General features: G+C 37.3%; 1 protein-coding gene across 1 annotated transcript in view; it reads left to right on the forward strand.

Annotated features, from left to right (window-relative positions):
* The window catches only part of ADK (adenosine kinase), a 268,966-nt gene that overhangs the window by 85,848 nt on the left and 156,271 nt on the right, over window positions 1-26,847 (forward strand). The window lies entirely within an intron of this gene.

The following is a 26,847-nucleotide window of genomic DNA, read 5'->3' on the forward strand; positions in this document are numbered from 1 at the left end:
TCCTTGGCTATGTCAAACAGCTTTCAGTCCTGCCACAGCAAGCAGAAGCTAAATAAAATGCATGCTCTATGTTAATTTGTCCTGAGATGAAATATGATGTCATACTCTAAGCACTGAACCACTTCAATTATAGTATTCATATCCTTTTTTCAAGTGTTTTGTATTAATGAAAGGCATATCAAATCTGATAATTCCAAAAAGCAATTGCCACCTTTTACATTACAGGTATGTAATCTTTCCTTTGAACAAATCCATACAGCCATCAGAACAATAGCAATGTGTGAATTACAGGTTTTGCAGGAAATCAAGCAGGGAGTATGCAAGTCTCTGTTGTTTCTTTTTATATTCATCTTTGCAATAACAATGCCTCTGCTGATTTTCACAAACCTTAATTGTCATTCCAAGTATCCCAACTGAGTTCAATTATACGCTCTTAAGGGGAAGGAACCCTGTTAATGTTTATCTGTAAAGAACTCTGTTCATTTAAGCGCTCTGGAAAGTAGTGACCAGTTTGCTTTTATATAACTATGCTTTCTGGTTTGCACTAACTCCATTTTAGCAGGCAGTAATTTTTCAACACCAGTCTTACTCAGTGTGTGTTAGTAATTCGGTAAAAACTATGACATTGGCATGCAGCTTTTACGTGCTTTTTTAAATCAATTTTGTTTCTTAACTAAAATGCTCAAAAGTAATAAAATTACGTATTATTTGAGAGTATTGCATACAGGTTGAGATAAATCATATTTCTTCAGTTCTTTCAAAAACAATGCTTTTCATGTCTGAAAAGAAATGTTGGGGGGTGTGTTTATGCATACAGGAAAGCTGTCTCGTTTTTGGTCTTTTAGAAAGACATATTGCAGATCAAGTGATTAAGTGTATTGTATTTAATGTATCCATTTTGGCTTTAAGTACTTCTGTCTTAAATATTAAAAGTGCAGAGGATGGACGATAACTTGCAGTGCAGAAGTAAAGGAAGTGAGCCTAGGATCATATGTCTCTCAACTTTGCACAGAACGTTAATATAATGTGAAAAGAAAGGAGCCCACCAGAGCTGCTGAAAGAGATGCTGTTGTTTGAACACTGTGTATTTGCCAGAATAGGAACCAACTCTGACAGTCCTTAAAGAATAAATAAATACTGGGTTTTGAGTGTTAATCCTGCTTGTAGTTACCATATGTTAAAGAAATAAATTAAAATGTATTTTTATTTGACTTGCTGCTTTCAGTTCTTTAAGTTAAAATAGCGTTTAAATTCACAGGACGTTGTAGGCAGATTGACTAGTGATTTTTGCAAAGAATACTGATCACCTGTTTTGGTATAAATTTAAAGAGTGATATTGGGTGGAATACCACATAAATGTTCATGCTGGACATGTGTTCTAGATTCCACTCCAGATGTATAGGAAAAAGCCTAAGGAGTTGTGGAGATGCACATTTCCACAGAACATCTATATGACAAATTGGCAGCCTGCTCGCTAGCACTTATCTGATTACCTTTGTCTTGTAACTTGATCTTTCCAGACATGGCTGCAGTAGCATTCTTGTGCATCTGGGTTTTTAAATGTCCACACCCATGTGGACAAGAGAATTTTTGCCATTTAACTTTTCTTCCCATCTTCATTTTTGACTGCTGCCTTTTGAACCATTTAGATCTCTGTAGATTTGAGAAAGCAGCTGAAGTTGCATTTGGAATTTTATATATATATTGTGTATGAAGATTTGTGCATGCCCTATGACCCAACTCTTTCACAACAAAGCTGGAATAACCTGAATTTTACTCAAATGAGAATCAAATTTTATTATCCCAGTTCTTTAAATCCTTTATCTTGCTGGTGAATCAGAGATTCATATTGCCAGTTTTAGCTGTGTTAGAGAACTGAATTGGTTACACCATACATGATAACAGGATCTTCTCATTAAAGTTTTCATGTTTTCTTCATCATCTCATGTTCTCATTGTGGTTAATTGTTTGCACAGCATCACTCAAGAGGCCCTCAGCACCTTGCTTTCACAATAGACATGCAATGATTTGTCTTCAGTCAGTATCAATAGAATTACCTAGTGCTATTGAATGTGGAAGCCCTTATGTTTAATATCTAACTTCAGTCATTTGGGCCTGTAGACTTAAGAACATTTTATGAGTCTTTATTCACACTGAAGAAGCACTGACAGAAACTATTTCTAGTGAAGGAAAACATTCCTGAAATTTAAGTTGCTTCCTTTTTTCAAAGGAATGTGACTACAAAGAGTTGATAGAGAGATGAAAGACTGCTAGACAGTGAACTGACAATTTCTAAATGTTACTTGTTAAAAAAAGATGTTTCTGGTGTTATCAGAGTTCAAGTGAAATATAGTTGTCCCATGGCTTCTTAGCAGTTAAAAATAGCTTTTTTTCCCCAAGGTCCTTTTGGTTTTTTGTTTGTTTTGTTTTGTTCATGTATGGTTTTTTTCTGACTTGCCTTGGGTTTTGGATTATATCTATTATATAGCTGCTTTTCTGACATATTTCCATGCAGGATGTTGTCACATGAAGTACTTGGCACAAGTACTGCTCTGTTAGTAAGAATAAGTAATATATCTTCTGTAACTAGAGTATCTGTTTGTTCTCTTTGAAATATACATTATGGTATATACTTCAGCATTTTATTGAAGTGTTTTATCAAAGTTTTAAATTCTCATACAATAAGCATGGAGTTGCCACAGCAGGCATTTCAGAAGGTGATTGGTTACTTGTAATTTATGGATCAGATAGAACTGAATCCATAAACATAATGAGGATTGGGAAGAAGAATTTTTTGTGTGATGTTTTCATTTTTTAAGATAAGGAGATAGTAAAAGCTTGCTTGGAAGAGCACTGTTGATCAAGTAATTTCAGATTCTTACTAAACTTTGTAGTGGTTCTTTACACTGCTTGAAGTAGGATGATGTCTTTTTAGCCAACAAAAAGCATATATTCAGTGCCAACATAGGTCAAATTTTGAGGTCATGTAAGAAAGTCTTGCCATTTCAAAGTAACTACAACACAATTCTGTGTATCATGGGGGTGGCTGCTGTTTATAAGAGGAAATCTAGCAATTGCAGTTTAAAACTACAGAACAAGAAAGCAGGCTTTCTCCATGAAGAATCTTAATATATTTAAGAAGAAACACAGAATAACAGCATGTTAGGATTTGGAAGGGACCTTGAAAGATCATCTAGTCCAACCTCCCTGCCCCGGAGCAGGATCACCTAGAGTCAGTCACACAGGAACGCATCCATGTGGGTTTTGAATGTCCTCTGGAGAAGGAGGCCCCACAACTTCCCAGGGCAGCCTCTTCCCCAGTGTTCTGTTACTGGGGATTTTGTTCATTTTTTGGTGGTGTTCACGGGGGAGTTGGGGTTTCTTTCAACCTAGTAGAAGTCATTGCTATTTTCACTTCTCAAGGTATGCTAGGTAAAAAAATTCTTAAAGGCTAAGGGTCTTTAGTGGCCCCACTCAGTTACTTAATACTAAAGTCAATTTGAGCACTTAAAAGTAATTTGGCTTCTGGAGGCTTTGTAAGTTGTCAGGCCTTATTGTCTGTAAACATAAAAGATGTCAGGTGAGGCTACATTTTGCTCTTTGTTTTGGAAATACTAATTAGTAAAAATTTTTCTTTTAAATTTTGCTTAAAGAAACAATTTAGCATGCCATTTCAGAACAAAACAATTGCCTCAAGATGATATTTAATACAGGACAGGATTCACTGAAGCTGAATCTTCCAAAAGACTGTTGCACGTGAGACTGTTGCAATGAATACTCAGCTCGGTACATACTCAGCGATATATTATTTCATGGTAGCTACAGATGTGAGGTATGAAGTTACCTTTCTGTTTGATGAGGAAGACCTGAAGCTGTCTAGATACCACAGGCAATTAGGTCTTGTAGTCCCCTCCACAGATTTATCAGTATCACCTAAAACTCATCTAAGTGGTTCTCTACCCTCCTCTGTTTTTTCTGCAAAGCTGTCCAATTAAATAAATTATAATTCTGTTCTATGTTTCTCCTGGATAATTCTCTTCCATGTTTGTGTTGAGATTCTCTTTCAAGCTGCCATTTTGGTGTTTACACAGAATTGCAGCATTGCAGAGGTTAGAAAGGCCCTCCAGTCCAAACCTTTCTCATACAGCAGAATCCTTTGGACTGTTGGGTTTTGATTATCTGCAAGGATGGAGTGTCCATAACCACTCTGGGAAATGTGTGCCAGCTTTTAACCACCCTCACAGTTAAAAAAATGTTTTCCTGAAATGGAATTTACTGTATTTGAGTTTGTGCCCATTGCCTTTTTCCTGTCACTGGGCACTACTTTCAAGAGCTTGGCTCCATCTTCCTTGCCCCTCCCATCACATCATGGCTTAACAGTTCCTTCCCTTTCAGCCTTAACTCATGACAAATGTGCCAATCCCTTAATCATCTTAGTGGCCCTTCACTGGTCACAGTCCAGTATGTCCTGCTGAGTCACTTCCCTTGACCTATTGGCTGTATTCTTCCTAATGCTGCCCCAGCATGATGTTAGTAGTCTTTCTTGCAAGGATTCATTACTGGGGCATGTTTGATTTGTCCAGTGGGACCTCCAACCTTTATTTCTCCATAAAACTGATTTCCACTCAGCCAGTCCTGGCGGATGGGATTATTCCTTGCCAGGTGCAGGGCTTTATAGTTACCATTGTTGAGCTTCATGAGATTCCTGTTGGCCCATTTCTCCAGCTTGTCAAATTCCATCACACCTCATAGTTCTGTATTGTCTTCAAGTATGCTGAAGATGCATTCTGTCCTGTCCTTGAGGACATTAATGAAGATGTATTGCCCTCAGCATCAATGACTGGTGTTCAGCTGGATTTACTGGGCTGATTGCAGCCCTTTGAGCACAGCAGTTCGGATGGCTTTCAGTCAACTTCATTGTCCATTTATGTAGGACACACTCAGTCATGTAAGAATGAGAGAAACTGTCAAAAGCCTTGCTGAAGTCAAGATAAAACAATATGCATTTGCTTTCTCCTCATTCACTGAGCTAGTAATCTCATTGTAGAAGGACACATCGTCTAATGTATACAGTCTTTGTCATCCTTAGTTTTATTATGCTATACAAAGCTGAACTATTTTAGCATCCCTTTATACTCTCTTTATTCTCATGATCTTTGTGTTCTGTTCAATTTTCATTTTTCTGTTCCAAAAAAAAAAAAAAAATTCCAGACTGCAAAAGGTATTCTGGTCACGGTCATTACAAGGATTCTTAAAATTTACCTAATGTTTCACTGTTGTTGGTTGGTTGGTTTGGTTTTAATTAAAAAAAGCTGTGTATTTTCATATTGTCTAAGTCCAGTTAAGGCATTATGATGTTGAGATCTTTCTCCAACAAATAATCCCCTGCCTTTATATTGAGAAAATACATATTTATTGAGCATTCAATATGTGACCTTGCATTTCATGAAAAGGTATTTCGTTCCACTTCTGTTTTCACAGTTGTATAGTTCTCAGTCATTTGGTTTCTTTGAAAGGTTTTTTGATTCTGTCTTTATTTAGCTTCTTTGTGAGCAAATCTCATCAGCACTCTTCTGTGGTGTCTGTCATTAGTGTTTTTTAAGATCTGTTTTAGAGCTGATCCTGGAGGAGCTCCATGCATTAGCTTGCTTGAAGCCTGATTATGCCTATTTCACCATAATCTATTGCCAAGCACCACTGTCTGTTACTTAGTTGGGGTTTGGTACTATCAGTTTCTATTTCTGCAGCTTCATTACTAGTTTTCTCATAGCAGTAAATCAGCCACTTCAACTGTCAACTCCAGATATAAAATACCAAAGAAAAATGTCAAATTTGTCTGACATAATCTTCACTTAGGAAGTCCCTATGGAATTTTTCCAACTTTTACCTCCATACATTTCAACTATTCAAGAGGAGTGCCCATAATCTTGCATGGCATTGCACATCTTCAGTTATTGATACCATGTTTCCTCTCTACTCTGCCCTCATGAGGCTGTATCTGGAGTATTGCGTCCAGTTCTGGGGTCTCCAGTTTAAGAGGGACTTGGAACTACTGGAGAGAGTCCCAACAGGGGCCACAAAGATGATTAGAGGACTGGAGCACCTTTCTCATGAAGAGAGGCTGAGAGAACTGGGACTTTTTAGCATCTTGTCAATGCATATGAATATCTAAAGGGTGGAGGTTGTGAGGATGGGGCTGGGCTGTTTTCGGTGGTGCCCAGTGATAGGACAAGGGGCAACAGGTAACAAACTAGAACACAGGAGGCTTCACTTAAACTTGAGGATAAACTTCTTTGTTTTGAGGGTGCCCAGAGCACTGCAGCAGGCAGAGAGGTTGTGGAATCTGCTTCTCTAAAGATTTTCAAAACCTGCCTAGAAGTGTTCCTGTGCAACCTGAATCTAGGTGAACCTGCAGGGGGTTAGACTAGATGTTCTGCAGAGGTTCCTTCCAACCCCTTCAATTCTGTGAATTTTAAATGCAAGAACTGTTTCTTGCTCCCCATGTTTGCAGTATGTGCTGTTCAGCTGCTGACACTCTCTCTCTGCATCACTTAGACCTGCACATTAGATTCCTCTTAGCTTTTTCCATGAAGATAAGTGATTATTAGAATTGGTGTAGACACCAAATTAATTCTTTTGCTGTAAACTCACTGTACTTTTTCCTTATCCACGGGGGAGTCTGACCATGTTTTTTGTTTTTTTTAATGAGAAAATGCATTGACGTGTTTTCTTAGCAGTGCTCAACAAGGAGTAAAGATGTCTCCTGTTTCCTTCTGTGCCTAATGTTTGAATAGGTGTTACTGTTACATCAATTTTTGCATTAGTAAACATGCATGGTACAAACTCTAAGTAGAATAAATGTAAGTAGCTTGTTATTACTCTTCTGACTGGTCCCAGTCAAGAGCTAATTAAGCACATTGGGATGATAGTGCTTTTGTGGGTAACAGGTCCCTAGACTCTTGCTTCCTAACAGGAAAGTACTGAGAATTAAGTACATGAAACAAATACATTTTTGCCCTGGGAATTTTAGTTTGTTTATTCATTTACTTAAATATTTATGATACTGTGATTCTATTTATATTGTAAGTCAGACAAACCCACTGAAGATACATTTCTAAATGCTCATTTGCATTAGAAATTTCACAAAGATTTAAGGAAGCATTATTTTTGTGAACTTTGTGACAGCATGTTAAATGAGTCTTTTCAGATTTTTAAACTTCAACTGTATGATTTTAAAATATTTTCAGAATTGTGGTTTTATGGATATGATTTTTATGTGAACAATTTTTAGTCTGTGTTTACCTGCCAAACCCAAACTCCTTGTATTATTTGAAAGTGATCATTTTACATCATTTGTACTTATATTATCCTAGTCTTTTAAACATCTACACCAGGATGCCATTGGCTCTCTTGTCCACAAGGGCACATTGCTGTCCCATGGATAACTTGCTATCCACTAGAACTCCAAGGTCTTTCGCCATGGAGCTGCTTTGCAGCACGACAACCCCTTGTCTGTACTGGTGCCTGCTGTTATTCCTTCCCAGATGCAGGGCTCTGCACTTGTCCTTATTGAACATCATGAGGTTTGCCTTCAACTGTCTCTCCTGCCTGTCCACGTCTTATTGCATGGCATCACAGCCTGACGGGGTGTCAGCCCCTCCCTCCCCCCCCTGTTTTGTATCATCAGTGAACTTGCTGATGATATGTGGCATATTAAGGGTCTTCAATCCCCACAACAATGCACTCAATCCCCTCATCCAGATCATTGATGAAGATATTGAACAAAACTGGACCGAGTACTGGCCACAGGCTTCCAACTGGACTCTGTGCTGCTGATCACAACTCTCTGAACTCTTGTTTGCAGAATCAACCAGGTTGGAAAAGATCTCAGAGATCAAGTCCAACCTATTACACAGTACCTGACACCTCGTGACAACTAAACCATGGCTCCAAGTGCCACATCCCATCTTTTTTTGAACCCCTCCAGGGATGGTGACTCCACCACCTTCCTTGGCAGCCCATTCCACTGGCCAATTACTCTTTCTGTGAAGAACTTTCTCCCCATCTCCAGCCTAAACTTCCCCTGGTGCAGCTTGAGACTGTCCTCTCGTTCTGTCGCTGGTTGCCTGGGAATAGAGACCAACCCCCAACTGTCTGCAACCTCCTTTCAGGTAGTTGTAGAGAGCAATAAGGTTTCCCCTGAGCCTCCTCTTCTCCAGGCTAAACAACCCCAGCTCCCTCAAACTCTCCTCATAGGACTTGTGCTTGAGCCCTCTCACCAGCTTCATTGCCCTTCTCTGGACACATTCAAGTATCTCAATGTCCTTCTTAAATTGAGGAGCCCAGAACTGTACACAGTACTCAAGGTGTGGTCTAACCAGTGCTGAGGAGAGGGGCAGAATGACTTCCCTGCTTCTGCTGGCCACACTATTCCTGATGCAGGCCAGGATGCTGTTTACCTTCTTGGCCACCTGGGCACACTGCTGGCTCATGTTCAGCCTACTGTCACCCAGCACCCCCAGGTCCCTTTCTGCCTGGCTGCTCTCCAGCCACTCCGACCCCAGCCTGTAGCTCTCCATGGGGTTGTTGTGGCCACAGTGCAGAACCCCCAGCACTTGGACTTGTTAAATGCCATCCTGTTGGACTCTGCCCATCTATCCAGCCTGTCAAGGTCCCTCTGCAGAGCCCTCCTACCCTCCAACTTGGTGTCACCTGCAAACTTACAAATGGTGGACTCTATCTCCTCATCCAGATAATCAATAAAGATATTAAACAGGTTTGGGCCCAACACTGATCCCTGGGGCACACCACTAGTGACTGGCTGCCAGTCACTGTTGAGCCAGTTACCAATCCACCTCACAGTCCAATCATCTAACCCACTTTTCTTTAGTGTACCTACAAGGATGTTATGGAAGACGATATCAAAAACCTTGCTGATGTCAAGAGAGACAATATCTGCTGCTCTCCCTTCATCGATCAATTTGTTCATGCCATCAGATTACTCAAGCAAGTTTTCCCCTTAGTCAATCCGTGCTGGCTCCTCTTGTCGTTAGAGATGGCCTCCAGAATGGGCTGCTCCATCACCTTTCTGGAGGTGCGGGTGAGGCTGACTGATCTGTAGTTGCTTAGGTCTTTCTTCTTGCCCTTTTTGAAGACTGCAGTAACACTGACCCTCTTCCAGTCCCCACACACCTCCCCTGTTCTACATGATCTTTCAGAAATGATTTATAGGGGTACAGCAACAACATCAGCCAGCTCCTTCAGGACTTGTGAGTGTACCCCATCAGGACCTATGGATTTGTGGATTTTCATTCCATCCAAGCTATCTCTAACCCAGTCTATGCTGGCCCCTGGAGAGTCTTCCTCCAAAACATTAACATGCTGGGTAAAAATTAACCTAAGTTATAAATGTTCACTACTGTAAACATGTTCCATTTTACACCCCTTGCAGTAGAATAATAGTAAAAGTAAGTTAGAAACACCAGGTTTTGTTGACTTCTATGCAGCTTACGTTTTTTGGGGGGCATTTTGAAAGCTGTGAGTAGCTCTTAATTTCCATGATTTTTCAATGGATTTTAAGTATTGCCTATCATTACTAATGTAGAATCAATTACTTAAAATGAGATTGCAACACTATCATAACATCCAAAAACCTATTCTTCAGTGAAATCTTCAGCACAAAGTCAATTGGACATTCATATATATTTAACTGAGTACTTTCAACCGTATCACAATCCCATGATCGTAGAAAGTATATCAGTGTGAAAAGGGTACTGATTTTATATCTTAGCAAACTGGTTATTTGGATGTATAATTTCTATAATTCTCTGCAGTATTGCAGTCACAGTAGTAGTATATTTTATTTTGATTTTTCTAATGAATCATACAACACCTTGTGGAAAATCAAGTGCTGGAATACTTCCATCTAGAAGTCTTTGCCAAATGCAGTATTATTATAATAAAGTAGGTGTAACTTCCTTTGCCAGTCATGCTAGCTATGATAGCAGAATGGAATGCCAAATGCTGGCAGCTGTTTGTTCTTTTATTCACTGTCTTTAATATCCCTTACTTAGTCATTAGTACTTTTGCAAACATTTAGCAGGTTAATGTGTCAGCTACATATCAGCTGTAAAAGTATTTTTGGCAGTCTTTCAAAGAAACTTTTCTTTTGTAGCTGAAAGAATCCAGTCTTCAGTGTTTTTAAAATAACTTGAGTTTAGATTGTACAAAGTGTAGTTGTAAAATTGAATGTGTATCACAGTATTTATGAAGTATTTGAAAATGTATTAGGCTTAATTTATTTAGAAAACTTAACATCAATAAATCTGAAGTTACGGTTTTTCACATTTTATATGACTTTGTTTTATTTTGTCCAATATTTTAGATTGAAGAAATAATAAGTTCACATAAAGACAGCATAATTTGCACATTTGGAAAAAACCCAGCATGATAGTTACAGATAAGCTTGCTTTAGCCAAATTGAATTCTGTGTTAAACTTACAAATCTCATTATTTTAGTGTGTAGAACATTATAACATCTTAGTGTACTCAGTGTTCTTTTGATATTATAGACCTTTGTGGTTTCTTTCCCCCCCAACATTACTTCCTCAAGACCTAGTTCTATTTCCACATTATACTGTTGATTTATTCCTCAGAATTGCAGATAGACTCACCTGGAACTTTTGTCCCATCATATTTTTCTCTGTTCCTTAAAGTTACAAGTTGCATTCAAAATTAAGATGATTTCTCAGCTCTTTTTCTGTATGACCCTCACATTAAAGAGTTAAGTTGTTTAAAATAAGCAAACAGAAGTAGTTCCTTGCATTATGATGACTATATCCACTCAGATATTTTTGGTGTGAATAAATAGTTCAGCTTCTGAAGCATACAGCTTTTCTTTGTTGGATTCAAGAAATACAGTATATTATCACTTGCCTGCAGACTCTGTACTGTGTATCTAAAAGAGTTCATTGTCACTGTGGTAAACAGGCTTAACTCCCGTTAACATTAATGGGAGTTATGCCTGTATGTCAAGAGAAGAATAATTTCTTCATGCAGTAAAGGAATTGAGCTGTGTTTGGTTTATTGGTTATTGAAATGTGATCATTAGACTCAAAAGAAAAAACGTACTTGAGTGATGTACTAGTTTATTTCGTATTATGCAGAAGCATATTGATTTGCCAAAGCAGTTAATTGTTTTTATACTTGCTGTACAAATATGGTGAATGTATATCATGAACAAAAAAGTGCCAATTTTTGTTACTGATTCTGTGAGACTTAGAAGGGGCATATTTTATTTATATAATTAAACAAGGTGGAATGAGAGCTTAATTGAAGTTGTTTATTTAAAAAAAAAATCTGTCTTGTTTCTGCCAGTGATTTGTGACATCCAACATGGTTATTCATGAAGAATTACTCTTTGAAATAGTGGTTCTTGTAACGCAGTTTGAGACCTTTAATTATGTATCCAAACCCCTTCTGTTGCTCCACTTGATGTTGGTAGTGTTGTGTTTGGTTTTTTTCTATTTTTTGTGTGTTGGCATGGGTAGTTCTTCAGTTTTCTTCTTTGGCTCTGTTCTAGGCCTGACTATGGAAAAGAAACTGATCCACTTCTTTTTGTTGTTCTGAAGTTTTTGCTACTGATCTCTACACCATGTATCTGTTACTTTAAGTAGTGTCTGAAAAATGTGAATGTCTTCTTGAGTGCAGCAGAGATGTTCTGGAAGAAATTGGGCATATAGATAGAGTGTCTTAAAAAAAACCACAACTGTTTTTTTTTTTTAACACAATGTGATATATCACCCTACAATTTTTGCGGAAGAGTGCGTGTAACTGGAGCTCCTTTTACTACGTATGTAGAAGTTTCTCTGACTGCATATTTGGAAGAAATACTTGTGTTTTCCAAATACATATACTGAACCTTGTGGTAGACATTATCTTCAGAACCCAAATAGTACAGGTAATACTGGTTGCCTAATAAAGTATTTATTGCTTGGTTAAGTGAATATTAGCTAGAGTAAGCAGAATCTTTTTTCTTTTTGGTATGACACAGTGTAGTGTAGTAAATGTTCAAGTGCTTTATTATCTGCTGTCTTTTCTGAACCCAAATGTTAGGCTTTCGTTGGAATTTGGTACAAAATACACAAAAGGAAAATTGCTTTGTAATTGCTAATCACCTTTTATATAAATTTCTAGGGGTATGATGAAGAGAATGATTTTATGTATTCTGATAAAAGCAGCAAGGTTTTATCTACATACCTGGAAACAATTTATTGTGATTGAACACTGTTTACCCATGTACTGGTAACAATAGCTTAGTTTTCTTCCATATATGTTTGTTTCATTGCTGCAGTAAAGGAGACCTTCTCTTGGAATAATAGGTTTTTCAGGGGAGAACAATTTGCTATTGAAGTAGATACAATAGGAAGGTTTTGGGTAATGCACTTTCCCAGACAAAAAAAAGTAGGATTTTTACTGGGGAAATCAGCTGAGTGAGCTTTGTCTTCTGATGACCCACTTGTAAATGAGCAAAAAGCACTCTCCTGCCATATTGTTTCTGGTACAGTAAATGTGTATTGCAACAAAGAAGGTATATCTTAAGAAGTATTTAAGCCATTTAAGTGACAAAACAATGTACTGAATGACAGATAATTTTCAGTCATGTATAGTGTGATTATAATTGCTTCCTTATTTTAAGGTAATTTACATCTTGCACGAACACTGAATTTTTCTCTTAATAAAAATTTCATATGCAGCATTAAACTCTGAATTCCATAAACTGGTTCATTTCTACATACTTAATAGAAGTTATTAATACTTCCTTAAGTGATGTCCATCATTACACAGCCAGTTGTCAGAATTCATTGCTGTGCTGTCAAATTCTTTCTGAATTTTCTTTTATCTCTTAGTTCTTTCTCAATATACAGGAATGCAATCTGCTGATCCTAAATGTGGGATGCACAAACTGGCAGTGGTGTGGACTGACCCTTTAGTAACAACAGAAGACTTTTGTGTTTGGGGTTTATTTTTTGTTGTTATTTCAGTAATTTGGGGTTTTGGGTTTTTTTGAGGAGTCTAAAGTTTATTTGAAAAAGAAGCTTACGTTTCTGTATCATATTACTGGCCTTCTTGTTGAGAGTTTTTTTGGGGGAAGTTGAGCTCACTGTTGTAACACCTAGGGTTTTCTTGAGTGTATGAACTCTGGTAAGATAGGTTTAAAAGGATTTTCGCATCTTCCTGCATTAATATCTTCTAAACATATAGCCTATGGAACCATAGAGTTTTCTTTTTAAATGATATTCTGAACCAGTACAAGGTTTGATGTATTTCTAGCTCTCCTTTTTTTTAGCACTACTATAGTTCTTTTAGCCTTTAGCAATTGTTAGAAGGGATAATGGGTTAGCAAGCAAATTAGATACAGTTCCTTGATTTAAGAATTCTGCTTTTGGCTTTTAGTGGAAACTTTTTTAAGTGGACACAGTTATACCGTAAGGCACATTTAATTGCCAGAATGATTGCGAAAACATTGTTTTCTTACATTTGTCACCATAAACTTCCCAAAAGGTTAAAAGACTTGGCTAGACTAAGATTTTAATAAATACATTTTGGAAAATGTTTTCTATTTTAGCTTGTGGACAGGTGCACTCTGTGCTCGGTTAGGAACTGGCTGGATGGCCAAGTCCAGAGAGTGGTAGCGAATGGTGCCACATCCAGTTGGAGGCCAGTCACTAGTGGTGTCCCCCAGGGATCAGTGTTAAGCCAAATTCTGTTTAATATCTTTATGGATTATCTGGATGAGGAGATAGTCCACCATTAGTAAGTTTGCAGGCGACACCAAGTTGGAGGCAGATATCGATCTGTTGGAGGGTAGGAGGGCTCTGCAGAGGGACTTTGACAGGCTGGATAGATGGGCAGCGTCCAACAGGATGGCATTTAACAAGTCCAAGTGCTGGGGGTTCTGCACTGTGGCCACAACAACCCCATGCAGTGCTAGAGGCTGTGGTCGGAGTGGCTGGAGAGCAGCCAGGCAGAAAGGGACCTGGGGGTGCTGGGTGACAGCAGCTGAACATGAGCCAGCAGTGTGCCCAGGTGGCCAAGAAGGCAAACAGCATCCTGGCCTGCATCAGGAATAGTGTGGCCAGCAGAAGCAGGGAAGTCATTCTGCCCCTGTACTCAGCACTGTGATTCTGTGTGAAAAGCTCTAGAAAATGGTATGCTGGGGCTCAGTTTTAGAGAGGCAATTCATCAAAATGATTGCTGCTGAAGGGTGGGCTTTTACTATGGCTAAATTTAGTAGTAATCCTTACTATGGCAATTATTTCTTGTCTTTGAAGGAGCAACCTGAACAAGTGATGATAAATCTGGATTTAGACACACCAGGCATGACAGGCTCGTCTGTTAACAAAGGTTAACTGTAAGCTGGTAATACTGGTTTTCTTTGCAACTTCCTATTGATTTTGAAATGGTGAAGGAATAGGAGCAGCTATTGAAGACGTCAAATTGATCTAATCAAATTTCAGTTGATTTCTAACTTATCTTTTGAAGAAGGCTGTTGCTTAGTGTTTGCATTGTGTTTGTCTATGCATAATTCTGTGATCTAAAAGTAATCATGGACTTGTTAAGTGGCCCATAGAAATAGAATGAGGAAATCAATTTCTTGTCTGCTATATCGTATCTGTGAAAATCTAAGTGAATGTGCACTTTCAGAAGAAAACCAGAGAAGTCTGAAAATTAAGAATCATGCGTAAAAATATTAGCCTTTTTAGGCTAAATTTAAATCTTGTAAATACTTGTAAGACCCTTGGCAGTTGATGATTGTGGTCTTGATCCTCTGAAATTTCGTTTAATGTGAAACCTAGAATTTAACAGATTCCAGCCTCACAGGAATCAGTCTGTCCTTGTGTGACAGCTACTTTTGTTTCTCTTGACAATAATTGCAACATTATAAAAGGCCAAAAAGGGAAATCAAAATTACAGAAAATTGACTCAATGGCAATGATGGTACCTTAGCTCCTAGTCAGATGTGAGGGAGTAGCAGTACACAAACCATACCCTCTCCCTGAAGAGCGAGATGCTAGAGGGAGAACCCATTCTGCTTGTCTTTTATAATACATCCAACTGGGAAAACCCTGCACATTGACATGTGGTACAATAAAGTGTGAATATGGGAACATAAACATTATAAACCTGGATATCTGCAGAGGTGGACTGCTGCTACTGGCTTTCAGTGGTAGGGCTGTTTTTAGCTTTCAGTAACAATTTCTCCAGTACTGTTGTAGACTGTTAAGAGTAATCACATCCTCATATTAACACAGAAACAACCCCCCTATTTTAGTTTAGTAATTAAAAAAAAAAAAATGGGATAACATATCTAATATGTACAGAATTTTCCAGAATGTAGGTTGTGTCATGTTAATAAAGAGATGAGTGCTTTCAATATTGTTAAAATACTGTATCTGCAGAAATAAATTTTGTTAACACCTGGACATTCTAAGTTAATTTCAACTTGCTCTTTTTGATATCAGGTTGCTTTGATTTTATAGGGTAGGTTTTGTACTAAACTTGATAAGAGGAAATGTGTTTGTGTTTTCTTAGGAATAAAAAGTGATGATGTTGGCTTTAAAATCATACGCATAGCCTGTATGTTCATAACAGTGTCTAGCATTGATCTATCTATTGAGTTTCAAATTGCTTTCCAGTTACTAATGAATGTCCTCACAGACTACTGACAGAGCGATGTATTTGTTATCTTGAGGATGTAGTCTTGAATAGTCATATACTATGTATAACAAGAGAATGAAGATGAGAGGAACAAATTCTCTTTTGATCCGTATTGGTATAATCCCACTGATAGCAGTTGGGTTTCATCAGTATAAGTACGAGCAGAAAATTGGCTTTTACACTAAGAGTACCTGAAATTCTTAGGACTTTGTTCTGGAAAATTAAAAACAATGAGTAATGAGTTAACCTTTTTTTGTCATTATTTGTTAGCTTTTGCACTGATATGGTGTTACACCAGTTTTTAACTGGTGAGTTTTTTAGTATTGATACTTATCTGTCATTGGATTTGTTGACAGATTGTCCTCATAATTAAGTTTAGATAGAATCTTTTTTGTTGTTGTTTCAGATATTTAAAGGTACTAGCATTGTTTCATAAGTTTTCTGCCTGAAGTGCCTGAAGCTAGTTTGCTGCTTCTGTTTTAAGTAGCATTTCCAAATTTTGCATGCTGTATTACAAATCCAAATTTGCATTTGATGTCATTTTATCATCTTGACAGCCTTCTAATCTACTATGTTCTTCTGCCTTTACAGAGAAAAAGTAGATCGAATTACAAATTGTTATCCATGGGAAATCATGTAATGATGTAATTAACGTTAGTAGAACAGTGTACAAAAGTTCCAGAAAGAATCCTTAAAATAATGTTCCAGTTCTTTATCTTTGAGGAGAAAAGTATCCCAAGATATTTGTAATTTGAAAACACTTGATTTTAGCCTTAGTTAGATTTTTAAGTTGTGTACTTTCAATCTGATGGATTTTGTGCTCTACAGAAATGATTATACAAAACACCGAAAGAATAATATGATATTAGATCCAAATAAATTAGCACATATGCAGCTGGTGTTTCTGATTAAGTACATGTCTAATACACTGTGTCTTCAGGGTTCACAACTCGCATATCCTCCAGCCACTGCAAGATATGAGGTTGTTGGTTTGCTTGGTGCTGCTGAAAACAGTAAATGCCCCTTAGCAGAAAGCAAGAGATGGTTGAATTACATTATTGCTTAGGCTGTTTTACATCATCATGTCTGTAAAGCATATATAAAAATGTGTCTTTAAAAAGTAAAGAGGCTATTATATGGGTTCAGATGGAGATATTTTATGACAGTTTTATTATAAAGATTAGCAGATAGTTCTGGATATTTGGAATTGCCCATGAGGGGAAAAAAAAATCAAGCTTTATAACTATTAATAAAGTTACTGTATTCCCAGTGCATCAGCTGAAGATTTCTGTCCCATTTATTAGTATTGACTATCCTCTATGACATGTACAGACCATGTGTGTATCACATCAAAATTTGGCCACAAGATTTTTCATTTAGTTTTATAATTTTGTCTTTTTTTTTTTTTTTTTTGCATTCTGAAGTGTTTAAGGTAAGGCACCAGTGTTTGCATACATACCAAGAAATGTAATCATGTATTTGCTTTAGTAATGTAAAACATAATTTTGAGGAACTGAATACTTTCTATTGAGACTATTAGGGCAATTACTTCTATTATTTTGTGAGAGCATGTACAAGTTCTTTAAATTATTGTTCACATGCACTGTGTGGATCCTGTATTCCCCTGGAATCTCAGCTTGGTCTGTGTGCCGGTCACAACCTTTGGTAGTAGACATAGAGCATTTCCAACTACATGTGGTTGGAAGTCACACAGGAGGAATCCAGAGGCTCTTCTGAGATTTGCCTGTCGTAAGGCAGTAGTTTTTCCATTGGTTCAGAGTTTTCTTTTCAGAAGATGTATCATTCCTTAAGAATATTGAACAGGGCTTAATTTAGGAGAGGCCAGTCCTAAAATATTATTTCTTAATGAGTTGATTTAAAGCCCAATATCAGCTTTCCAAAGTTTTGTCTTGGTTTTTCAGAGGGCTCCTAGTCTAGTTAGTCTAGTGGGGAAAGCCTTGAAGTTAGAGACACCAGATTTTTCAAAACAAATTATGTTTTATTCTTAAACTTCTTTTTGATCTCTTCTGGAGGAACTTCTTTTTTAACTCTGGAAGAAATAAACTTCTTACATGTCTAGGTGAAATGTCCCATCGCAACGCTATAAGCTTTGCTGTATATATACAATAACATTCAGTCTGAATGCACACCCTTTGTCACTGGATTGGGTTGTGGTGGGTTTCTTTGAAAAAAAAAAAGATTGCAATTTAATAGTGCTAATCCCATCACTTCTGAGCTTGTTTGGAGCTCCTGCTACATTTCTTTTGACACGCTATTATAAAAAAACATTTAGGATCTGGCTAACTACTTAATTTTTACACCAATGTCGTTACTGCTACATGACAGATAATTAGTTGCTTTCCTGGCTTGATTGCCTGCCCTTGTAGTGTGGTGTGACAGGCTGTTTAGGCACATATGTACTACCTGTAAGTGTAGTCTATTATCTGTAAGCCATATCTTGACATTTATATGAAACCCACCAGTTTCTGGTGGACAATTCTGATTACTTGAAAAAAAAAATGTCACATACCCCCTTCCTTCAGAACAATGAGATACTACTGAATAAATGCCATAGTGCTGAAAGTCAGCACACTCTCCAGAAAAACCCTGGCACCTAGAGTGACATCTCTGAGGGATGTCTCTGTTCAAGCATTTGGTAGATTTTTCCACATGGACAGTAACCACATTCTGCCTTCCCTACCCACCCTTTGGTGCGGCATCTGGGCACAAGGGATAATTATATTGATGACTTTTAGCATCAAATGTGTTCTTACAACTTCCAGGTAAACTTTTTAGGTTCAGATACTAGTCAGAGTTGGCTAATATGGAAATGAGTTGTGGAAATCTACCATTAACTGAATAAAAATGGAGGTTATTTGATAGTAACTGGAAATTATTTCAAAGGTACTTACTGTAGAAACGTTTGCAACTAGCCCACCTTCCTCTTTTGACTGAAAAGATTGGGATTTAATAACAAAAAAGAGAAGTACATTTCACATAATCCACTACTTGTTGCTGTGGCAACACAGATGCGTCATTTCAAAGGCAAGCATTTCTCAGCATTTGAGATGGATAATATTTTTGTCTTTTTGCTATTTGAGATTGAGAGATAGGATTATGATTCATCAAATTCATATAATTATCACACATTCACTCAAAATATGTTGTATATCATGTTTGTAAAATGATAATTTATAAAGTAATAGAATGAACAATGTCTCATTGCTCAAAAATGCCTCATAAACAAAGGATTTGCTGTTACAGCAAAAATTTATAATATGTGTTACTAGAGTTTTGGTGAATAGTTTAATGGATAGGGAATTTTGGACAACAGGCAGATGAAGACCTGCTACTTGAAAAAACTCCCTTGCTGTAACTGCTCTCTAACTTCAGTAGTCAAGAGCTGTAAAGCTCTAAGTGCTCTGTCATATTTGTGGACTTCATAGCAAAGAGCAGGCAGCAGTGATGATGGAAATGATGTAGACTTAAAGTAATACAAAGCAGAGAGGCAATTGTATCTAATGCCTGGAATTCAAACTTTTTCAATGAAATGATCAACCATAAGTGCCACCCTTATGGACCCTGTGAGAAAAAGAGAAGAAATGTACCCTATTGCTAACTGCGCACAAAATTAGGGTGTTAGAAGGTATTGACTAGATGTTTCAATCTCAACAAATAGCTTGTTATGTGACTGAGTGAAAATCTCTCTTCTGCTTTGATCACATACACCTTAAAGGAAGAAGTAATTTAATAGAGGCTGTCAAAGTTCATCATTGTCAATAAACTTTGACTTGACCTTTGCCATCTGTTTTTGATACTATTGCTGATAGGCAGCTGTTTACAGTTTGTGCTTTATGAATTCCGTGCTGCCAGACAATGAAAGAAGTCTCTTCACTTGCGGATTTTTTGCTGTCATTCTGAGTGTGGGTGTATTCATTGAGACATCATGTAGCAGGGGAGTGAGAGTGACATATGCATGCATTTCAAAAAGAAAGATTTGTTTTAAGGTTATAGATATGCAAAATCATATGCAAAATATCCTAAAATGTCACTTTGCTACAACGTCAACCTCAATTATAGGTTAGTACTTGAATACATATAGAGTGTTTTACAGTGGAGAATTTTAAGGCATTTTTAAAATGCTTATCAGTCTTCCCTATATCTTTGTGGAGGGCAAATTACTGAGACATGGTTAGCAGTAGTTGCTCATTGAGTCTGTCTTACTGTATGATGTTTCATTTCCATGTTGGTAACGCACTTCCATTAACAACACCACAGCTTCTAGCCAAAGGCTTGTTTGGGTTGTACTTTACTTGCTACTTTGCCATGTTTCGTAATGTTCAACAAGGAAGTTAGCATCTTTGGGTTCTTTTGCTGATTAACATACTCTTAAATCTTACCTCCTACATAGCTTTGAAATAGCAGCAAATTTCTTAATAAACACTTGTATACACTGAAACAGCTGAGGAAGAGTCCCAAGTAAATATGAAATTTTAACTGTCATCTGAGTGATGAAGAACTCATGTGACCAGCCCTGTTTTGTAGATTTATCATTTTTGGCCTAGTTTTGAGAAGGGATCACATTAATGTTGTGCAAAGAGAGGGAGTGATGTATCGGATCAAATAACAAGGAGATGGTTGATGTCTTGGGTTCTGTGCTTCAAATGGGGAAGAGACAAAAGGCCAGCTCATGTCTCAGGTGCCTTATAAAGTCTTTCAGGGAAAAGACTTGCTGCCTCTAGACTTCTAATACTTCAGGTATTTGGAGGCAGAACTGTAGTATTATAAATAAAGGTTAAGAGAGCGATGGAGTAAGGAATATTGGAATTAGGTGCTTAGATTGGCTGATCTTTAAGGAGTGCAAAAAAAAATAGCTTTTCGCCACATTGAAGCTTTGTGATATGTCTGCTACATGTTTGATTACAGGAAACATATTTACTTGTTCAGCAAGAAGCTTACAAAGTAGAATAAAAATACGAAGCAGTGGACAAGCAGATGAAGAACAAGCAAGCAAGAATAGGAAATGGAATATAACAGATAGCAGCACTGAATATAGTTATTCGGATTACAGATTTTGTTAAGAGGCCGTTTGTTAGCTTTGTGGTTTAAAATGTTGAGGTGAAAGAAATACTGTTTGTGGATGATTTGAAAAGCTATAGCAAAGTGCAACTTGTGACACTATGCTAAAAGTAATAGATATTCCTGTACTGAGAGTTGGATAGTACATGTTGAAACAAATAGAGATAAGATTTAGCTAATGGTCTCAGTGCAAGGCTTTTAGCTAGTCTTTTCCTTTTAAAAATATTAATACTTCTATCTCATTTGGCTGGAAGTTGCTTGAGTGTGTTGTCATGCATTTTAACAGTATCACTTCCTCATGCAAGATTTGGCAGCTTCAGCTAATGGTGGAAGAATTGTTGTACAGGACATGCAGCTCCTTTGAGTAAGCCAGCTTTTATAAAGATAAGCTTATTTTTTCCTTTCCATTTTTTTTCTTATATGGCCATTATGTGATAATAGCTGTTGCACTATTTAAATGTTGATTGATGAGAGGAGAGAGGTGGAAAAAGAAAAATATTTAAAAACAACAACAACAAAAAACAACCTAAAGAAAAAATAGATGGTAAAACTATTGGAACAAAATGGTCGCATCTCACCTGCTCTCCAGGCTCTTGATGTTGCATTCTCATAATAGTGATTCTAGAGTATATATACTGTGTCTGCTTGGGATGGAGTTCATGTTCTTCATATGAGCTCCTATGGTGCTGTGTTTTAGGTTTGTGACCAAAACAGTGTTTGTTGTTTAGCATGGCAATATTTTAGTTGTTGCTGAACAGTTCTTGCATAACATCAGGGTCTTCTCTGATTTTTGCCTCTCCTGCTCCAGCAGGCTGTGGGGTAGAAAAGAGGTTGAGAAGGGAAGCAGCCCAGACAGCTGACTAAAACTGACTAAAGATACATTCCAGGCCATGTGGAATATGGTCAGCAACCAAACTTGGAGGCAATAAAACTTGGCCCCTGTCCTGCCGTGAGAGAGGATTGAGAGAACTTCTGAGTGGAGGCTTAGCTGCTGGGTAGGGTTACTCTGCAATTTTAGGGGTTTTAAATTATCTGGAATGTGTAAAGGTAACAGAATATTGCACTCCAGCTGTGCTTCAGGTGTATCACATCATTCACAAGAAATAAAGGAACTCACTTAAAATAGTGATAATAATGTCTTTTTAAAGGATTGCTCTGCATATTGCCAGATATTCTTAAGAGATATATATATAAAAATATATTTTTATCCCACTTTTTCTCATTTTATCTAGTTTTCTTAGATGATATTTTCTGATTTTCTTGTAGCATCTAAATAGTCCTAAAAATAGTAATAAGAGCTTTTTAATATACTGTGCATATAATTGATGATGGGACATGTCGTAGGGGTACAACAGACTGGTGAAACCTTCTGAAAAGTGTATGGACTCATTCCAAAATTCAAGACATAAAAATGAAAGATAATCTGAGTTGCTATGTATAAAAAGAAGCCATTTCTGTTCTGATTTACTGAATGCTTCATGAATAGTTCTTAACATTGTTTAGGTTAGCAAGCATGTTAAGTCTTAGCTAATTTTAGGTCATCGGAGTCCTCTGTGAGCTGCATCTTAAAATAAAATCAGATTTGACAGGTCATGCAGAGAAGAGTCCAGCTTCAAATAATGCACTTCAGATGTCTGTATTCAGTGTTAATGAGTTTTGAAGATTCTTCACTCTGAAGGCGCATAATGCTTCCTGTTGTGTTGTCAGTTCCTGGGCATTTAGGATTCAAGTCTACAGCTGAAAGCTCCAATGTGCAGAAGGTATGTCAGTCTAGGCAAAGCTTCCTACGCTTTGGCATTGTTAGGTTAAGATGACTGACAGATGTGAAAATGCACTACTGGCTGCATCTTTAAAAAAGAATTCAGGCACTAAGGAGCTCAGATGGAGAACAATGTGGAACTGGTAAGTGAGTCTTTGTCAGCCTCCTTGTTCTGATTACCAGTAGTGTCCAGTTAACAGTGGTACTTACAGCAAAGCATAGAGTTGGAGTAAAATGAAGTAATTTCTGAAAGATCTTTGTTTTTAGTCAGAGGGCTATAAAGCTGTCTTAAGCTTGGTCAGGATAATGTTTCTTTATAAATCTTATGGGATTGTGTACTGAGACCCAGCAGAGGCAAACTCTTGTTTCTGCAGCAGGAATATCTTTACAACTGGAGATAGTGAAGTAAATTAGATCAACTATTTAGTTTTTCCTGCTTTTTGCCTTCCAATTAAAGGTCCTCCTCTACAATGAACTTTGCAGGAACACCAAAGAGTTTTGAATACAGATCAAATGTTGTGATATGCGATACTGGACTCTGTGTCAGAAGCATGACATTCTCCAACTAAACAGGATAAGCTTGGGAATTCAAATCAAAGAACTGTATTCTCTACTTTTCTTTCTTTAAGTCTGTAAGACCACTGATTTTATTCCACATAATATGAAGGAGCAATTTTTTATTTTTGGGGTGTAAGGAACCATTCTGGTAACTTGTCATTTTGTCTTGAATATCATTCTCAGAAGACAGCACTGAGCAGCCAATCAAAGTCAAGTCCCTTCTAGTGTTAGGAAAGTGCTTCTACAAGTGCCTCTAACTCAGGGGAAAGATTGTTTCCAAAGCTGCTTTCTCATCAGGCGAAAGTGGGAAATAGGTATACCTCACTTTGAATCTGAGCATGCCAAAGAGTGGGAAATAGTTAACTCCAAGCAGTCTCACAACATACAGTTGATTCTTCAAAAGTTTTACTTGTTATCATGCTTACTTGGCATCTCAACAAGTTGCAAGGAAGGACAGTGCTGTTCTTTGCAACTGTCACCTGCACCCTGGAATGTAAAGGTTCTTACACTTCTCAGATAGTGAAAGCGTGCCAAGGTATTCACCCTGTCAGGTAATGAAAAATACCTGAACAGATACTCCTGCTACTTTGAGCCAAAGTTAGCCTCATGAAAATAGAGATGGTTTCTATCACTCCAGTGTATCCTTGAGCAGCCAGGGTGCTGGCCTCATTTAGAAGTGCTGGCTTCACTATTTGATCATAAGGAATAAATGTGCCTGTTGGGAAAGGGTAATCTGGTATTACATGATGCTTATTTTGAAATCAGACAAATTTTAAGACAGTTTTGCTAAAGGTGATAAATAAATTTAAATATAAGTTAATATGTGCTTTTAGTTTCCCAGGGTTCATACAGCAGTACTGTAAGGAAAATGCAGTATGTTTAACTCAAGAGAACATCAGAAAGTTATTCTGTTTTCTGTGCTCTTTCCTCTTGTCGTGGATGCTTATCATAACTGAAAAGGTCAAGGCCTGTCCTTGTGCATACTTGATGTCCAAGCTGCGTTGACAAGAAAACTTTAGGATTGAGAAATAAATTTGATTTTTTTTAAACCACTCTATATTTTGTTTCCTTTACAGTATCCAACTCCTGAGGCTGTCTTGTTTCTTCATGATAAGTTCCTACTTTTGACACTTCTGTCTTTGTGCCATTAGCAGCCTCAAATTCCCTTGAGTGATGGTGAGGATGCATGGTGTGGCAAGGTGCCAACCTCTCCTGACCAGACTGTCAGTGCAGTTAGTTAATAGCTGCCTCACTGCCTAGCCAAACCCTAGATAATTAACTCATTATGCTAGTGCCTGCTGAGCTGGGTCATTTTCTGTTTCTGTCTAGAGTCTTTTTCATTCAATTAAATCTCATACTCCACATAAATCTATAAAATGAATTTGCAGCTTATATAGCCATATACCTGGCATCAGTGTAGTTTGTTACTGGCCTTCATTTGACATTGGATATAACACTGCGTAACAGTTATACAATGAAAATATCTTGTGATGACTGACCTCTATTCTCACTTAGAGTATTTGAGCCAAAAAGTTGCTAATAACAACAGTGTGAAGTAGCCCATGGAAGCCTATTTTGTCCATATCAGATGATTCAAAATTAAACTCCAATCCAGGGTGAAGTTTTTTAAAACCCAAGCCACTGCAGAGTCTACCTTGAAGATGTTGTTTTGTCTGTCTGTCTTTGTTTTTTCACACATATGCAAAAGATGCCTGCTGTCATGTATTCTAGGTGTCGTGCGCACTAGGTGCAACTTCAGTGGTATACCAGAGATGTTTCTGTAGTTTGATTTCCTCAAGTTGGTAATGTGCTCTCTGGTTTTTACCTTTGCTAATATGTAGCCTTTTAGCTAGGGTCAAAAATGAACAGTTTGGAAGAGTTCTGCAACTGACACCAACTTACCACCATTATTGTGGAAATATGTGGAGATAAATCCAAGAAGGTGGCAGTATTTGTAACTAGAGAGCTGTGGTGAGGGAATCTTTGCAGAAGCACTGCTGGACTACTTTTTCATTTTCCCCAGTGTTGTTTAACTTATCTCAGATGTTCAAATGAGAAGAATAACTGTGTAGTGGGACTGTTTCCCAAAGCTACCCAGCTGGGTAGGTTTAGACTGGACATTAGGAAAACATTTTTTACAGAAAGAGTGGTCAGGTATTACAATGTGCTGCTCAGGGAGGTGGTTAAGTCACCAATCCTGGTTGTGTTTAAAGCTTGTTTAGACTTGGAATATGCTTGGGAATGTGGTTTACGGGTTAACTTTGTAGAGTAGGGTTATCGGTTGGACTTGGTGATCCTGAGGGTCTTTTCCAACCTGAATGTTTCTGTGATTCGGTGATATAATACCTGTGTTTCAAGTAATCATGAGTATGAGAAAAACTACTGCTTATAGAAGAAGTGTTCTACACAATATGCAAAGGTTCGTATCAAGAAATCCTCAGTCATGATGCCTGAGTCTCAAGAATACTTACATTTAAAGTAGGATTTAGAGTTATATATGGTATGCGTCATGTCTGAATTCAAACTGAGCTGTTGCCAACAGCCAAAACTGTGATACTTGAACAAAAATTCTTTTTTTCTGGAGGTGTATGTGAAATATTACTTACTACTGCTCCAAATATTGTCAGACTTTATATATAAAGGATGGACAAGTTATGTCACTTGATAAAATGGTGTATGCCTACAGTGCAGTTCGAAGTCCTATGTTTGTTGAAGAATTTTTAGAATTTGATGCTTTCATCAATGTTGTTCATAGTAATCTCTTAATTCATGTTATTGGTGTGTATAAGGCATGCTTTTTAACATAGAATACTAGTCTTCAGGTTGTGGAAATTGGTTCATATTTACTTACAGCAGGTCACATCTTTAGTCTTGTTAAATAATCTGTTCTACTTAACCATACCTGCAAATATAAAAGATTATTGTTCCTAATGCATCTTAAATGAACACTGTGCAAATGTGTATTATGTATGTGCAAATGTATGTAAAATACAAGGATATATGTCATTATCTTTTTAGGGGGGTTCTTAATTTGTTTTAATTTAGAGTGATATGGAATAGATTAGGAGTGCATATGCAGTGTGCATTTCATGAATGAGAGATTAAATGCTGCCACCGTCTGACAACACAATCTTTTTTGTCCTTAAACTTTATATATAGTTATACATAAAAATTTCTTTAGGGAAGAGGCCTTGGAAATTTTGCCCACATTTATTAATGAACAATGTTAGTTTTTTCTTTCTTTTTTTTTTTCCCCTCCTCTGGAGCTGGAAATAAGAAAGATGTGACTAAGCATGTATTTTAAACTCAGTTGCTGTTCTTTCTACAACCCACAGCTACCACTAACACCTCTTTGTAATGGAGACATTATCATTTATTTAAATCTTGATTAGGAAACAATTATTAGTAGGGTTTTAGTATAACAGTAAATTGATGCAGCCTTCAATTCACACTATTGATTGAGTGGATAAACTTTCTGACTGTAATTAGTGTGAATTGTAATGACTTTACTTGGTTGAGTCACCACAGTAGGACCTATGATTGTTTCTAAACATTTGGTGGTATATTTTTGTTTTTGGTTTTTTGGTTCAGTCTTAATTTGACATTGCTGAAAAGTGTTGCTTTGTAGCTTAGTATAAAACAGTTAGATTTACAGTTGAATGATACATGTTTTTTATTAATAAGAGGAGCATTATGAAATAGCAACACCGTGCAGCTACAATACTTCTTTA

This window comes from Indicator indicator, chromosome 7, assembly GCF_027791375.1.
Source record: "Indicator indicator isolate 239-I01 chromosome 7, UM_Iind_1.1, whole genome shotgun sequence".
NCBI classification, from domain to species: Eukaryota; Metazoa; Chordata; class Aves; order Piciformes; family Indicatoridae; genus Indicator; species Indicator indicator.